The sequence below is a fragment of the Mus musculus genome, chromosome 19, assembly GCF_000001635.26.
Source record: "Mus musculus strain C57BL/6J chromosome 19, GRCm38.p6 C57BL/6J".
NCBI lineage: Eukaryota > Metazoa > Chordata > Mammalia > Rodentia > Muridae > Mus > Mus musculus.
In genome coordinates this window covers 52,933,885-52,951,143 of record NC_000085.6, presented here as the reverse complement: position 1 = coordinate 52,951,143, position 17,259 = coordinate 52,933,885, and the positions used below count along the sequence as shown (strand labels likewise).

General features: G+C 43.3%; 1 protein-coding gene and 1 long non-coding RNA gene across 3 annotated transcripts in view; both read left to right on the top strand.

Moving 5' to 3' along the window:
• The window catches only part of Xpnpep1 (X-prolyl aminopeptidase (aminopeptidase P) 1, soluble), a 107,384-nt gene that overhangs the window by 87,519 nt on the left and 2,606 nt on the right, over positions 1-17,259 (top strand). The window lies entirely within an intron of this gene.
• On the top strand, positions 4,333-8,035 carry Gm41861. Its single transcript, XR_877902.2, has 2 exons — positions 4,333-6,913; positions 7,488-8,035. It is a non-coding gene; the product is annotated as a predicted gene, 41861 (long non-coding RNA).

Below are 17,259 nucleotides of genomic sequence, written 5' to 3'. Positions count from 1 at the left end.
ATTAGGAATCGTACAAGAAGACCAAGCCATCCAACCATAACATATATTCAGAAGGACTAGGTCAGACTCATGCAGGCTCCCTGATAGTTCAGTCTCTGTGAGCATCTATGAGTTCCATTCTGTGGGCCATGACCCCTCTCTCTCCAACAATCTTCCCTCCCCTTCTTCTTCAGGATTCCCCAAGCTCCACCTAATATTTGGCTGTGAGTTTCTGTATCTGTTCCCATCAGTTGCTGGAAGAAGCCTGATGGCGATTATCCTAGGCCCCTGTCTATGAGGATAGAGGAATATCATGAGGAATCATTTCATTAGTTGTATCATGGGTCTCTGCGCTATCCAGTCTCTGGGTCCTGGCTCTCTGGGCAGTATCAGAGGTGGGCTTCCTTTTGTTTCATGGTCTCAAACTGGACTAGTCATTGGTTGGCCACTACCATAGTTTCTATGTCTCCTTTGCTCCAGCACGTCTTGTAGGCAGGGATGTTGTAGGTAGAATTTTTGTGTTTGCATTTCACCCAGGGCTTTCAGTTTGGAGTGTTGCTGAAAACAATGGCTTCTATATAGCAACAATATTTTTGTTATAAACAAAGTAAAAGAATCATGCAGATTACATATCTCTTGTCTGATATCACTTAAGACTGGTACATTTGAAATGACCAGACAAAAGTTTGCAACTTCTAGATAGTGGTATTTTTGTTGATAGAAAATTTAATCGTACTCATGGCTAAATCCATGGCTGGTTTCTTGGAGTCTCTGACCAAACAGAATTTGCAAACAAAGAAGGACTTCCTTACTATAGGCAGTTCCTAGTGATTCCAGCTCTTACAGCAACACAAACCTGTGAGCTAACAGACAGACTCAGAGGTTAAGTGTCTGATAGAAGTTTATGGTTCTAAGCTCTGGAGGCCAGAGATGAACAGTTCTGGATATATAGCTGGGGGGCTTTACTGCTCTGCATTTGGTAGAGTCACTGTGCAGCACTTAACATCCAGGGATTCTCGGGGCGTGCAACAGCTAGAATGAGCAGTGGTTCTAGCCACCTGTGTTCTGAGCTCTCTAGCTCTGTGTGTTGGGCCTGCTGGCATTGCTCCTGCCACCACTGTCATTGCCACCGTGGTCGCCCCCTTGCCTTTATGTTATAGCCTAGCCTCCTTCCCCAGTGCTAAAGAGTACAAGGAAGCATGAGACCACCTTTGGAGAGAGAGAAGCCTTTCGTTGGCGTGATCGTTACTTCAGAAGCATCAAAACAACATGCCCCTGTTGATTTGAAAATGAGTGGAGTCTATGGTCACACCACCCCTGAATGCACATGCTCTCATGAATAGCCTGTGTGGCATGAATGGGGCATGTAGCACTAATGCTACTGCGGCCACCACTGCCGCCGCCGCCAGCAACAACAAAACAAATGGACCAACGAAAAGTATTTTATTTGCATTGGTAACAGTGTAGCTCTTAATTCCACTAAACACAGGTGTTCTTACATAGATGCTTAGAACCATAAGCCTCCAGGTCTCCCATCTCACCAATCATTGGCTTCCTGGTGTGATAAAGAGTTGATCCCCTCTTACATTGAGTGAGAGTCTATCTATCTATCTATCTATCTATCTATCTATCTATCTATCTATCTATCTATCTATCTATCTATCTAATATTACACACACACACACACACACACACACACACACACACACACACACACACACACAACTTATTTTTGAAGTGCTTTGGTTACCTCAAAGGCTGGACACTCTTAAACCTTTCCCAGACCCATTTGAGAAAGTGGCCACCCACCAGAATTCTTACATGGCTCTTTGGCTCTCTCTCCTGTAGCTCGAAATCTATTTCCTACCTCATCATGGCGATCCTCCTTTTTCTCTCTTGTTTCTATCCTGCACAACTCTAAGGGTCCCACCCTGTCTCCCTTTGCCCAGCCATCGGCCCTTGGTGTCTTTATTGATTGATCAAAAATCAATTGGGGACAGGGACCTTTAGGGTTTGGGCATGCTGCTGACTCCTGATTGAATCAAGGTATTAGAACAAATCTCCAACAGATAGGCATCTAGTGAAATAAAATAAAAAGCATGTTCTGCACAATTTTTTAAATTAAAAAGTTAAAAATTGATGTTACAGCTGGGTGGTGGTGGAGCATGCCTTTAATCCTAATACCTGGGAATCAGAGACAGGCAGATCTATGCATTTTGAGGATAGCCTGGCCTACAGAGTGAGTTCTAGGACAGCTAATGCTACACAGAGAAATACTGTCTTGAAAAACAGAACAAACAAAACAAAACAAAACCCAAAAAGATGTTGATGTTACATACGATGCATCTCTCTATCTGTATGTGTGTGTATGGATATATTGACTATATATGTTTCATAGTCTCTGTAGAAGAGTAGGAAATATTCCAAATATTACTCCTTAATACCAATGCAAACAGATATTTAACATTTCCTTTCTTCCAGGAGGTTATTAACAACAATTCAACAACAACAACAACAACAAAAATGGTATTTATTCGGAAGAGGGAGTGGGAGGCAATACAGGGAGTTTGGGGCAGTACTGGTGGAGGGATATGATCAATATATATATTATAAATCTATACAACTTTAAAAAAATAAAAAATATGAAAAAATAAGTTTCCTTCCTTTTAGGTGTAACTCTAATTTCTCCAGTATCCATTGATTCAGTAGTCAAGCAGGAAAACACATTCCTGTAATAAAAGGTGACAAACAGACACAGACGGAGAGCACTGACATTTACAGGTGCCTGAGGACTCCTTGGGCTATACCATGACACGCTGCAGATGTCCTCATAGAGATGGAAGTCAGGAAACAAATGATATTAGCTATAAATGCAATATATGTAAACAAAAATGTACACATTAGCCTGGGCTGAGTTTGCTAAAGAAACTGGACCACCAGTCCTGGAATCTCTCTAATTATTACAAAAAGGAGACGCTGTCACTTTCTCCTTGTAGAGCAGCCTATGGAGAGATGCCCCAAACAGATCAAAACAGAGAGGAAGTGATAGAACTCTTACTTTCTGAACATCACTGTCATGTAATTGCTTTGCTGAAGAAATAGTAGCCAGAAATTTACTTAGCCAAATTCCCAAAACCATCCTATTTTTAATTAAACTAGATTATTTGCGACACAACAGAGGATGATTCTTTTTATCCCTGTCATAAAGGATGATTTCTCATGTTTGCTTCACTCCCAGAGGTTTATTCATGTGAAGCCACTGTTGGAGAACATGTCCACACCTTGGACAAGTATCACAGTATGTGCATCATCGTATGGACTCCCTTTTCTATGAACACACAGGTTCTTGTTTCTATTGAAAAACTTTTCATATAATATATTCTGAGCATGGTTTCCCTTCTCCTAACCTCTCTAAGATCCTTCTCATATCCCCACCTACCCACTCCGTGTCCTCTTTTTCCTCTTTTCTGAAAGCAAACAGGCAAGCAAACAGACCAGAATAAGAAAAACAAAATGCACCAGAGACCTGGGAGGTGAGAGACTCCCAGGACTCATAGGGAGGGACCTTAGATGAAATGCCCAACAGCAGGGAGAGGGAACTTATAGAGCCCACCTCCAGCAGGAAGACAGGACATCAAGTGAGGGATGGGGTTGCCATCCCACAGTCATACATCTGACTCATAATTGTTCCTGTCTGAAAGAATTACAGGGATGGAACTGGAGAGGAGGCTGAGGAAAAGAAGGTCCAGCGACAGGCCCAAAGTGGGATCCAGCTCAAGGGGAGGTCCCAAGGCCTGACACTATTACTGAGGCTGTAGAATGCTCACAAAAAGGGATCTATCATGACTGCCCTCTGAAAGACCCAACAAGCAGCTGAAAGAGTCAGATGCGGTTATTTGCACACAACCAATGGACAGAAGCTGCTGATCCCTGTTGCTGAATTAGGGAAGCTGAAAGAAGCTGAGGAGAAGGTGATCCTGTAGGAGGACCAGCAGTCTCAATTAATCTGGACCCCTGAGATCTCTCAAACACTGGACCACCAAATAGATAGCATACACCAGCTGATGTGAGGCCCCTAACACACAGTAGAGGACTTCTGGATCTGTGTTCATTCAGATATGAAGCACCTAACCTTCAAGAGACTGGAGGCCCCAGGGAGTTTAGAGATCAGGTTGGGGGGTGGTGGGAGCATCCACCTGGAGATGGGGTGGGGTGGGGAGGAGGTGTGGGATGTGGAGCAGTCAGAGGGAGGATGGGGAGGAGCAGGGAATGGAATATGCAGTGTAAAAAATGAATTACAAATAAAATTAAATTAAAGCAAAACAAAACAGAAAACAAACCACAGAAATACACACACACACACACACACACACACACACACACACACACACACACACACACACACACACACACACAAACACACACATCCCTCTGCAGAGAGGTGTTTGATGAAGACAGCCTATTTAGAACTATGTGTTCCAAAGTCTCTCACTCTCTGCACATTGTCCAGTTATGAGTCTCTGTGTCAGTTCCCAATCTACTGCAAGAGGAAACTTCTCTGATGGTGTCTGATCAAGATACTAATCTATTGGTATAGCAGAACATCATTAGCAATCATTTTATTGCCATGTTCCTTTTGCAGAAAAAAATAGTATTTGGGTTTCCCCTAGGCTCATGACCTATATCCAGTCTCAAGTTCTTGGCCACCAGTGTCAGACATGGTTGCGTCTTGTGGAGTGAACCAGAGACAAGTAGTTGGTTGCTCCCACAAAGTTTGTGCCACTATTGTCCCAGCAGATCTTGTAGGCAGGCTTAGTAGCTGGATTGACAATGACCTTTCACTGGGAGCATGCGGAACATCTTCTAGTAGAATGTACAAGTTCTTTAAAAACTATTCTGATAATCTCATTTGTTTTTAAAAAACATAGCATCACCAAGTCTTTGAGGATTTTTTGTTGTTGTTTTGTTTTGTTTTTACTGTCATGTATATTTGGGCAACATTGAATTAAAATGTTTGAATACTCTTCTCTTGTTGTGTTTTTAGATTCATGAGTGAGTTCAATATTCTAAGTGGCAGAGGATTTACTATCACACATTTCTTAAAGCATCTGACCATGAAGAGAGACTGTGTGTGTGCGTGTGCGTGTGTGTGTGCATGTGTATGTGCGTGTGTATGTGTGTGTGTGTATGTGTGTGTGTGTGTGTGTATGTGTGTGTGTGTATGTGTGTGTGTGTATGCGTATGTCTGTGTGTGTGTGTGTAAAATATGTCAGTATATTCTGGAAGTCTGGAATCCTAACAGTTATCTTTTTTAAAGTGTTTATTTGGGTTTCCTAACATTGAATCCCGGAGGAGTCAGACAAAATCTTACTGGATAGGGCTGGTGACATAGGAGTTGGGTTGGTGACTGAATTGTTAGATATTACCCATCTCCAGCTAGTTGCTGACCTGAGATGCAGACCCACTTTACTATTAGATCTTCTGACTTGTAAAGAAAAGAAACAGATTTTCTCTTATAGTTAAAATTTGGGAGGTTAATTAGGATATTTTAAGAAACATTGTTTTTGGACCACACAAACCATGCTTACAAGTATCTTTAGCCTCCATGCCAACAACTTCAAATACCAAAGTCTTTTATTCAACCTTTATTACTCCTGGTTGTCTATTGACCATGCAGTGCCTTGTCTTATCCAAAATATTTCAAGATACTAAGCATATATGTATAACATCATGTATATAATGATTCTATTAATTCACTGAATAATCAGATATAGTAGTAAGTGCTAAGGGATTTAATTGAAACTTTTCCTTGTGGAAGCGTACATTAACTGAAGTTTAAGGTGAAGAAAATGAGGATACTAAGAACATTCTTGAATGTTCACTTCATGAGCATTCTGAACGCAGACTTCATGAGTTAGTCAAATTGTGGTAGATAGGAGAGGCAGGACGTGAATCTGACCTGACTGCAAGACTGGTTTGCACTACCCAGCTGCCTCTTTTCTGTCTTCACCCGGGCTGGAAAATGTACAATGGCTATGTAGTAGATGCTTTTGCACTTGCGTTATTGAATATAAATCCTTTGAGAATCAGAACAATACTTCTACTATCTTATAGCTTCTTCCACATACAAAGACACATGCCAAAAGTCCTAGCAATAGAGTGTAGCTAAATAAATAATTGAATACCTGATATTTATTAACAGATTTATCTACAAGAGAGAACTCATAATTCTGAGCACATAGTTGTTTCTCAAAAATCATTAACAGATTGCTAATATATTATTGAAGAAGATGGAGTAGTGTAATATTCAGAATTCAAGTCAAGAAATGTGACCTTCTTTGCTACCGGTCAGTGCGTCCTTTACAACCTTCAGTAGATGCTAAGTTATCCAATCCATAAACTAACTATGTGGAACTAGGAATTCAATGAACTATTTTTCAGCACTTGAAAATCCATAGCTCTGATTGATCCGTATTGATGTGGAGATCAAACAAGTTAAAACTAGACTTATGATTTGAATTTGCCTGTGGCAGTGTATTAGTTATGGAAATTACCATAGCAGGCAATGGAAAAATAAAAGGCTATTACTTCCGTTATCCCAATCCAAAAAGTATGTAGTGGCTCATAGAACTCAAAGCCATGGTTGGCACTATGGGTAGCTTGGAACATTTTAATAATTTATCTTTCTCCTTCCTTTGAAAGAAACATATATAAAAACCCTAGGTGGTCTCATTGTGAAGTCAGAAGGCAAGACCATTGGTCAAACACATCAATACAACTATATGATTGTTTCAGAGACAGGCTCTCCCATACTTTGGGCTAAACACATCAGAGAAAGAGCCAGTAAATAACATTCCTCCATGGTCTCTGCTTCAGTTCCTGCCTCCGGGTTCCTGCCTTGAGTTCCTGCTTTGATGTCTCTCAGTGATGGGCAGTAAGTTACAAGATGATCAATACCCTTTCCTCCTAAGTTGCATTTGGTGACATACCAGAATTTATAACTTTGGGGACATGTCTGGAACACTTTCTATTGAAACTTTGGTCTTACTTCAGGATCCCAGAGAGGGACTTGATAGGTTCCCAGTGTGGCCATATCGAACTATACCTCCATCCCCCTCCACTAAAACACTAGATAAATATATAATTTAGATACTCAAATTAATTTCTTTTTTTTTTGGTGTTTTACTCTCTCTCTTTTTTAATTGGATATTTTTCTTTCCTTACACTTCAAATGTTTTCTCCTTTCCAGGTCTCCCCTTCAGAAACTCCCTATCCCCCTCCCCCTGCCTCTATGGGGATGCTCCCCCTCCCTCCCACCCATTTCTGTCTTCTCACCCTGGCATTCCCCTACACTGGGGCATTGGACACCCTCAGGTCCAAGGGTCTCTCCTCCCACTGATGTCCGCAAATTAAAAGTGAAAGTGAGGAAAGAATGTTGAAAAACGAATCTTGTAGGCAGTCTTGTCTTCTGACCCCATGACTATTGATTTTTTTTCTTCTTTATGCAGCACTGGAAAGAGAGACTCTGCGAGAGGACTGTGTAAAAGTACTTTTTAAAGTCACAAACTGGGTCAGTGTGGTCTGCGATGAGAGGCTCCAGGTGTGCTCCTCCCAGGCACAGTGGTTGCAGATCCTAAGATTTGCCTTGACCAAGATCAACGAACACACAGAGCCACGAAACGCAGTGGCCAGAGGACACTTTGGGTCACTTAGAAATCCGAGCCTGCGTATTAAATAACAGAAACCAGCATGTGTGTCCAAATCCAGCCTAATTAGGATGCTGACACCTAATAGAGAGTTATCTGGCAATAGGTATGTGATATAGATTCTTGTCATATAGATAGTAAAATTGGTACAATGATAATGGCTAAATGAAAGTACTTAAAGTTAATGAAAATTGATAAAATAATGTGCCTAAATGAAAGTGAAGTACTTGCCGACATTGATTGAAAATTTGGGTTATGCCCTGCCTGCCTTGGATGCATCCCAAGGTGAATGCCATGACAGGTACCTTTCTATGTTCACTTCTTTTGTGAGTAAAGGCCTTTATAACTCACTTCTAGTCAAAAGAGCGAGGCAAAATGAAAGGTATTTTTTTTTCTTTTTTTTGAGACAGGATCTCTCTACAGTGATCAACTGGCCTGAAGCTGTATTTCTTCTTTCTTAGCCTCCCCAGGGCTACATCACTCCACAGAGTTTTGCCATATGGCTTTTTGCTTCACTGAGACCAGGAGAATTTTATATAATGGAGTCTTGTAGGATGCAAATTATTCCTGGGAATAGTGCCCTATCCCCTCTGCCAAATTCGACCGATTAGAAGCAAGTGCCAGGTATTTCCAAACCTCTAGGTCCTACCAACTGTGCATTCTGAAGTTTTCCACGTAGGTAGTAAAAGGGGTGGAGGTCTTAGCTTTCAGAGGCTGACAGGCTGGGCTCCCGATGCCAGAAGATTTTACCACTGAGCCTTGAGAACATGAGGCATGCGGTTCCGAGCTTTCAACTTCGATGATGACTGCTCTAGATAATCAAAAGCAGAATTCTATTGCCCATACAGAGAGTACACCCCCCAGTGGGAGTTCTAGCTCTTACATGTTAAGAATCCTTTGCTTTTAAGCCCATGGCCACTTTCTGAAGTCCTTTCTGTGACAAGTGTTCCGAGTCCTGTGTTCTCAGGACTGTGTTCCCACCTTGGCTTTCACACCAGCCCCGTCATCTTAGCTTATTGTTCCTTCTGTCCTTAACGGTTCGGTGACCTTCTCACTGTCGCAGCTCAGTGTCTCAGGAGTCAGGGTCCGCAGCTCTCTGTGAGTTTACGAAGTTTTTTACTTGGCCCCTGGTTGCCAACGTTGAGTCTCCAAACCCCAGGAGCTTGGGTAGTCTTGTGTGACTAGTCAAAAACTACTCTGCCCACTGTCAGATCACAAGTTGGCCACCAGTGGTTGTGGCTCATGCTTTGGCTGCTAGTCCACCAATCACAGCCTTGTATAATCTTAACTTCCGAGTCTACCAATCATATGTTTTGCATATGGGCCAATCACAAAGCCCTGCATAGGTATAGTCTACTTTGTGTCAATCACAACCTTCGTACTGAGTCATAGGGAAGAGAAGAGGAAAAGGGAAGGAGAGGGGAGGAGAAAAGAGGGCGAAGGAAGAGAGGGGGCGGGAGTGAGAGAGAACGAGAGGCGAATGTTCCCTTGGAGCAGCAGCAGAAAGGGTTATTGGAAAGTCATGGCTTACAGGATTGACTGGAGCCAGGCCTCTCGAAGTTGAAGTCAGTGATGTCTGCAGCAGCCATGTTTGCAGTGTATCAGTGGTTGGAGTGTAGTTTCCTCAAGGTGTTTGTGAAATGTTCAGGCAGGATACCATAACGACATTCTCGCTGGCGGCTCAACAAGTGGGCTTCTTGACTGACAGAAAACTGCTTAAGGCACAGAGGCACTTGGGAAGGTCTGACAGTTGCCAATTAAAGAGTCAAAGAAGGTTGTCCACACAGTTTAGTTTATTTGAAGAAAAATAGCAGGAGAGCATTTGCAACAACATTATCATTTTTAATGTTACTCAGCAGTGCTTACTTCCTATCTGATAGGGAAGGCTGGGTCCTTCTACCTGTCTCAAAGGGGTGGTGATGGGTCTTCTTATATCCTTTACTGAGTGAGGCCTCCTGGGTGAGGTCATTGGTTCTGTAACCAATTGGTTCAGAGTTGGACTTTATACTCCTTGTCACACCTAAGGTAATTTTCCTTCAGTTTTTTGATGGTCTTTGACACTGAAAGTGAGAAGCTGTCCTCTGTGGGGGGCAGAGGACTCCTGCTCTTGGTGCTTCCAGAGTTCTTGTGCTTCTTCTCTCTGTCAGTTAAGAGCGAGCATGAGATAAGACTGCTCCAGGACGCTTCCTGCTGAAAGTTCAGGGAAGCACCATGGTCGCTTTGGCCTGATGGAGCTAAGTCAGATGCAGAGGCCAGAGGAAGAGCATCCTGCACGAAGAGTGGGAAGAACTGACTCAGGTTGCCGGTGATCAAGTGAAGGCTTAACTTCTTAAACCCAGGGAGATAAAGCCTAAATTAATCTTCTTGATTGCTTCCCCATGAATAAAAAATGCTTGGAAGTAGACATGCAGCTGCTTCATCGGGGCTGATTAAAGTGCCGCTTTTATTAATCCATTGTCTCTCCTCCAGTGTGCAGTTTCCTTCCCTCTGACATTTTAGGGATGCGCTCAGCATGCAAAACTTCAAAGCTCCATGGAGGAAAGGGTGCTAGGATGGAAGAATTCAGGCTGGAGAGATGGCGCAGCGGTTAAGAGCACTGACTGCTCTTCCAGAGGTCCCTGCAACCACACGGTGGCTCACAACCGTCTGTAATGGGATCTGATGCCATCTTCTGGTGTGTCTGAAGACAGCCACAGTGTACTCATATAAATAAAATGAAACAAATAAATTAATTAAAAAAAAAGAAATGAAGAATTCAGGGGTTTGGAGACAGATCTTGGATTGCATCCTAGCCTGCTACCTGATCAACCTTGTGCCACTGAGGGAATTCTTCTTCTGTCTTTGAGCTTCAGAACCTCTGCAACATGCACTTAGCCATGCCCAAGATGAAGAGAAAGCCTGCGGATACTGGTTAAAGAGCTTTTGAGGGTCACGTGCTCCAGGGACGAGGCACAATGGATGGGTTTCCCACTGGCTGTGTGGGAAAAGTCAACTATCTGTCGATTAGACACTGTCAGTGTAGATAGAGCACCACAAGGCTATTCCTTGTAGTGTCGACTGTAAACACAGACCTAGTATGTTGGCAGGGAACAGTGACTTGCCCCCATGTGACAGTGCTTATGTATTATGAATTTTGAGTCTGATGAGACCTCTGTAGTACTCTGTAAGGCTGTACGTAAAAACATAATAAATAGACCAAAGAAAATTGACAATGAATTTATAATGGGGAGGCAAGTGCTATTTGAGAGCTAAATCTTTAGTTGTTGGAAGAAAGTATATGTGAATGGGGTTGGAAAGATAGATCAGTGGTTAAGAGCACTGAATGCTCTTGCAGAGGACCCAGGTTCAATTCCCAGCACCAATAGGGCAGCTCACAACTGTCTGTTACTTCGATATCTGACACTTTCATCCAGACATACATACAGGCAAAACATCAGTGCACATAAAAAGTATATGTAATCACTGAAGAAAATCTCTGTATAAGACTTTTTTTTTCAAAATCATGGAACATTACCAGAATTTCCTCCTTATTTCCAGAGCATCTCCTCTTTGATGCTAAGATGAGCAGCCTAGAACAGACAATGAGAGGTGGACACTGTTGTTGTTGAGACAGGGTCTTACTATGTAGCCCTGGCTGCCCTTGAATTTGTAGACACATACCTGCCTCTACCTCCCGAGTGCTGGTTAAAGGCCTGTGCCACCATGCCTAGCCCAGGCTGCTTCTTGATAGCTGAAGGCAATTTGCTGTAATAGACCTTTCCCTTGGTTCTATTTTCTGATGGACTTAGGCACAGACAAGCAGTGAATCTCTTTGTGTAGTTATTGCTGATTTCATCACAAGTTAAAGAATTCAGCTTAGAGAGAAAAGTGAGATGAGGAGAGATTAAAATCATAGGAAAAAAATCAAAGGCTCATTCTCGTCATGGTAACATGTCTGAGTTTGGGATGTCCCAGCCAGCACATCCCTGCTGACGTTGTCCAGCTGGTTTTATAGAGAACGAGAATGATTGTCCTCCCTCATTTCTCTTGAGAATTCAGTCTTCCGTGGCATGGAGTTGCCCTGTAGCATGTTCTCCTTGAGATAATAATATCACAGTGTATAATTTCTTCATAAATTTCCATTTTATTCAATTTTCCTTCCATAAAGGAATCAATAAAAATGAAAGAAAATAGAAAGGGGAAAAATGGGCGATGGGCAGGGAGAAGCAGTCTCTGGCTGGTAGGAGGAGGTAGAGGGCGCAGGCAGCACCAAAGTATAAGTCTTGGTTACTTTTCTACTGCTATGAAGAGACACTATGACCAAGGCAATTCATCATTATCATCATCATCATCAACAACAACAACAACAACAACCACCACCACCACTTAGGGTGCTCACAGTTCTAGAGGTAGAAAATTCATGACCATCATGGCATGGAGCATGGTAGCAGGTAGGCAGACACGGCTGGCTGGCACTGGGACATTTACATACATGAGCCTACGGGAGGGGGCATTCTCATTCAACCCACCACAAGGTGCTGACGTCCAGGACTGGCTGAGAAAACATGGTTCTCAGGATAGATCTGAGTAGATAGCAGTAGCCAGGGATCAGGACTAGAGTTCTCTCCAAGCTGAGGAGGGCCTCAAGATGCTGAGGAAACTCTATGGGTTTGGGCTTTTGAAGACTCATAGCTTTTCACATCGGTCTGCATAACCTAAGTTTGAATGACTTGAGGCTGGGGCAGTGGTGGGTGGCGGCGGCGGTGGTGATGGAGGCGGTGGCTGTGGGGCCAGGGGGATAGGTTTACAGTCTTCCACATTGGGACTTAGCTATTGCTTTCCTCACAGGTCTACCTGTCCTCCCCTCTCATTTTCACACTTTGTGAAATTCACTGTTGAATTCTGGCTTGCAAAGCTGTGGCTCTCTGAAGGAGATAGATAAAGGCAACACATGGCAGTGTAAGACCTGTTTTGTTAAAAGACATCCATAAATTGAAAAGATACTCAAAGAAACCTATCCATTACCAGGCATGGGTGAGCACACTTTAAAAATACAAGCCTTGCCTTATTTTTTCATTGTTATCACCCCCAAGGTCAATTGTTTAACACCCCTGCTCTGATTTGCTGTTGACTCTACAATAAAGACAGAACTGTCCACATGAGCCACAAGACCCTCTTCCTTGCTTAGCTATAGCCATGTCTGCTCAGTCATGTTTGCATCACAGTCACAGTAACTATGAGTTACGCTCCCTATGTATGATATGGGACCTCTGTAACACACAGGCCACTAACCTGTCATTCTCTCCCCATCTCTCAGTCTCCACTCCCTCCCACACTATCACTCAATCACTTCATCTGCAGAGGCATCCTCTCAGGCAACTTCTGCTTACCGTCTAGGTAAAGCCCTCGCTAGAAGCTTCTGAGAAATATAAGATTTGTTTCTAGGGTGAATCTAGTTATACATGCAATCACACTGTACACATATAAGGATGTCCACTCCACTGACTGTAAAAGCCACCAAGAAAGAGTCCTGATCATATGCCCCAGTACAGGGGAATACCAGGGCCAGGAAGAGGGAGTGGGTGGGTTGGGGAGCAGGGAGGGGGAGGGTATAGGGGACTTTTGGAATAGCATTTGAAATGTAAATGAAGAAAATATCTAATAAAAAAAGAGAAAGAGACACTGATTGTGCTCAATACTGTATCCTACAGCTGCTGGTATTGTGCTGTATACCCTGTGCACAATGGAGGTCCATCCCTTCTTGTAGGAAAAGGACCCATGTAGTTTCAGGCTATGGGATAGGCCTGTTCATAACAGGGGGTGATCATTCTGTGACCATCTCTGGGGTGATCTTCCACAAACTTAGAACAGCTGACAGTTGCAATTTACATTGAGCACAGGAAACCTCTGCCACCTAGACAACCAGTGTCTTTTGAGCTAAAGCCATCAAAACATGACAAAGGACTCTCAAGTCCCTTCTGGTGGGTTTCTGGGTTTGTAGGAACATGATCAGACACACACCCCCCTGTGCCTGTTAAAGCACACTTATGAAGTAATCAGCAATCCTCCGGGTATTTTAAGTACTTCCCCTAATAAATATATAGGGAAATATATAAGCGTGTTTTCCTTTTTATTTAAGTTGTCAAGTAAACTAATCTTTGTTTCTTTTAGTTTCTGCACAGCAGCCAGTGTGCTGTTAAATAATGCCTACAACAATACTTAAGGATAACAACCATAGAGTGTCTTGGGAAAATTCAGAGGCTTTTAGAGAACCCTTTTATTTTTCTTAGAGAGTGAGGTACTCACCGGGATAGTTAAGTGTAAGTGTTATGAAATATAATGTGGCAAGTGGAGTACCTTAGGCAGGCCCATGCCATGGTGTGCTCCTGGGAAATTACATCATATAACAAAGCTGGTGTAATAGAGGTTTATTGGAGAAGGGAGAGGAGTGAGGACCTGGGAAGGGATAGAGGCAAACAAGTGGACATGGAGACAGGCAGACAGATGGGAGCAGAGCCATGAAGGTAGAGAGAGGGGACAGAGAGAGAATGGGGGTGGGGTAGGACCAGCAGAGATAGAGAGATGCTGAGAACAGAGAGAGAGGTCCTTTTATACACAGGACACATCTGTTGTACCTGGCAGCAGCAGGTCCTGTAGTAAGCAGTAGCTAGGTCCCCGAGGGCAGGCCGTCAAAGTGCCTGTATGTCAACAGTAAGTCAACAATGGGGAGGAAGAATGAAGAGCCTAGGCAGTGTTCTCTAGAGAAAACACAAACCATCAGTTATCCAGAAGCGGAGTCACACAAAGCCACCAGGAAAGGGAACTGGTGGGTGGGAAACTCAGTGTGGCAGAGTCACAGAGACAGATGTGCGCCATAGTCTTGTTGGTAGGCAGTAGGCTGTTCCAGAGCCTTGTCAGGGAAAGAGATCGTGAAGATGTGGGGCTACGGGAGCAAATGCTGCCCAGGGCCTTGAGGGCAAGACAGGGACTAGGGAGTGTCTGCATAGGACTATGATGACATCACCTTTGCGTGCTGCTGAGGTTGAGCAGTGAAGGCCTCACACGCCGCTGCTCTGGCGCTGGGAATGCACGGAAGTTGCATAGAAACCACTTCTCGAGTGTCCAACATTTGCAATAATTCCAGAGCAGAAAGATGAAGAAACACAATTTAATGAGGAATGGCTGGGGGGTGTAACAGCCCCAACAGAACTGACCAAGTTAAATAAGATAAGATAGTTGGACCTGATCTAAGACAACCAGGCACAACAGGAGAGAAAGGACCTTACATATGAGGTCCTCCTTCACCCACTCTGGGCTTCTCCTCAGCTGTTCTCTGCCTGATGTCATTGTTCAGGTACCCAGCCCTGAGCTTGGGATTCCTGCTGGTCAGCATCATGATACTGTGTTCAGATTAAGGAGTCGGTGGCCCGTCTCCTGCCACTGCTTTGGCTACCTCTATGCAGGGTGCAGATATGGCCGCTGACAAGTCTGACTTCTGATGGTGATGTAGCCCTGCACTCGGGTCACACACATAGAAAACACCTGACTTACCCCACATAGTGACATTTCAGCTCAATACTGACTTCCCAACTGCACAACTGTACCTGGACCTTACTGTTCCAACCCTCAGAAACCACAATATTCTACTCTTTGAATCAGACTACAGTCTCGGAATTGTCTTTACCTCTTATTGTTTCCTCCATGTTAAAAAAAAAAAAAAGAAACAATTTCTTGAATTTGCCCTTTCTGTTGGTGCAGAAGGTCAAGTGTTCTGTGTGTCTGTAACCACCGAGTAATCTATTCCTTGTAGTTCTGTGGGCTGGGAAGTCCAGCACAGAGTAGCCTTCACCTGGTGAGGGGTTTCCCATTGTGTCGTTCTATCCTGAAAGGTAAGAGCAGGAGGGGAACTGAGGGGGAAGGGGAGGCAACAGCAAATCCTTTTACAAGGTTCTGCTTTCATGACCTCTTAAAGGGACCACTTCTTATCCCTACTGCTTTAAGCATCTAGCACGGGAAGTTGGGTAGTAAGGGGCATATACTCAAACTCGAGCATTCATTTTCACTTCCTGCTGTGCATATCAGCTTGCTTCCTCCAGGCAGGGTCTTACGGGTGCTCAAGGGTGCAACCAGACTCTGCAGAGATTACTCTTTTTTCCTTACTTAAAAAAAATTAAAATTTAATTACACCATTTCCCTCTCCTTTCCTCTCTCTTACCCCTCCATGTCTGCCCCACCTCTGAGTTCCCTGTCTCCTCTTCTTTAACTACTATTACTTATACATATACATGAATTAACATATAAATGTAATCCGCTGATAGGTCAGTGTTACCAGCTTGTAAATGTTCCCAGGGCTGGCTCTAGATAACCAGGATTACTGATTTTTAAAGACTTTAAGCTCCAATGAATTTCTTTGTTCTCCAGGCTGCTTAAAATAAATCCAAGACACTCTGATATCAACACCCAGGTGTACAACACAGATGTAGTGGGAACAAAACCAGATTTCTTTACGTCTCCCATTGAATGTCTGGGAGGAAACAAACTAAGCTACCCCTGTAGCATCTTCATTTTCCACCATTGGGTGGGACAATAGTGTGGGGGAATGGAAAGACACTTTATTTTGCCAAATAACTGTGAACCGTATCTCAGCTGCTGTGGTCATTGCCTTCTCATCTGTAAAATGAAAGAATTATATTAAATAAACCTAGTATAAAGTCTTTCTGGCACTAGGTCCTAGAAAAACAGTGCACGAACCTCAAAGGCTGGTAGCTGAATGGAACTGCTCTCGTCCAATAGGGGACTTGGAACCAACTGACAAAAAAAAAAAATCACTAGAAATTTGAGTAATTACAAAGATGTGTTCTTCAGCATGGCCGGAGATACAGAGCCTCTGTGCAATTAATTCCTGTGTGCAAAGGTATTATTTTATACAAGACAAGGAACAGAGGAGGTTCTCAGCCTAGAGACCAAGCATGGAGGGGCACTAAGCATTAAGCAGTTGGCGTCAATCACCCTTTCTCAACTCTCTAGTACGCTTGCTTCACTGGCACCTAAAGATGGGAGAGCTGAGGCCTAGGGAAATTAATTAATTAGGGTCACATAAATTGGTTAATATTATAGATTCACATTCATCTTTCTGTTTCCAAAGTTACTATTCCAAAACTCTTTTAAAACAAACAAAAAAATCTGAAAAAAATGAGAGGCTCATGATTCTAGGAAGGCTTCTGAGATCGGCAAGAGGTGAGAAGTTTTGCCTTATTTTTACTGTGAAAGAAATTCCTGGAGGAAATGCTCCTTGAAGAGTTTTTACCAAGTTGACGTGGTCTATCTGTCTCATTACTGTTGAGGGACATTTCTTTCTTATGCACTGTCTCATCACTGTCTTTACTATCATGGGGCTTGCTACCAGTTGTTTTCCATGGATGGAATAGGCTCTAAAAGTGGTAAGGTTGGGAGAGAGTATGGAATGTCTCAGAGGTAGAGCCATCTGGGAAGTCCTTCGGCCATTGGTTGATGGCCTCAGAAGGGGTTGCAGGAGCCCTGTCCGCTCTCTAGTCCCTCTTTTTGGGACACGATGTCTCTGTTCTATTCATACAGT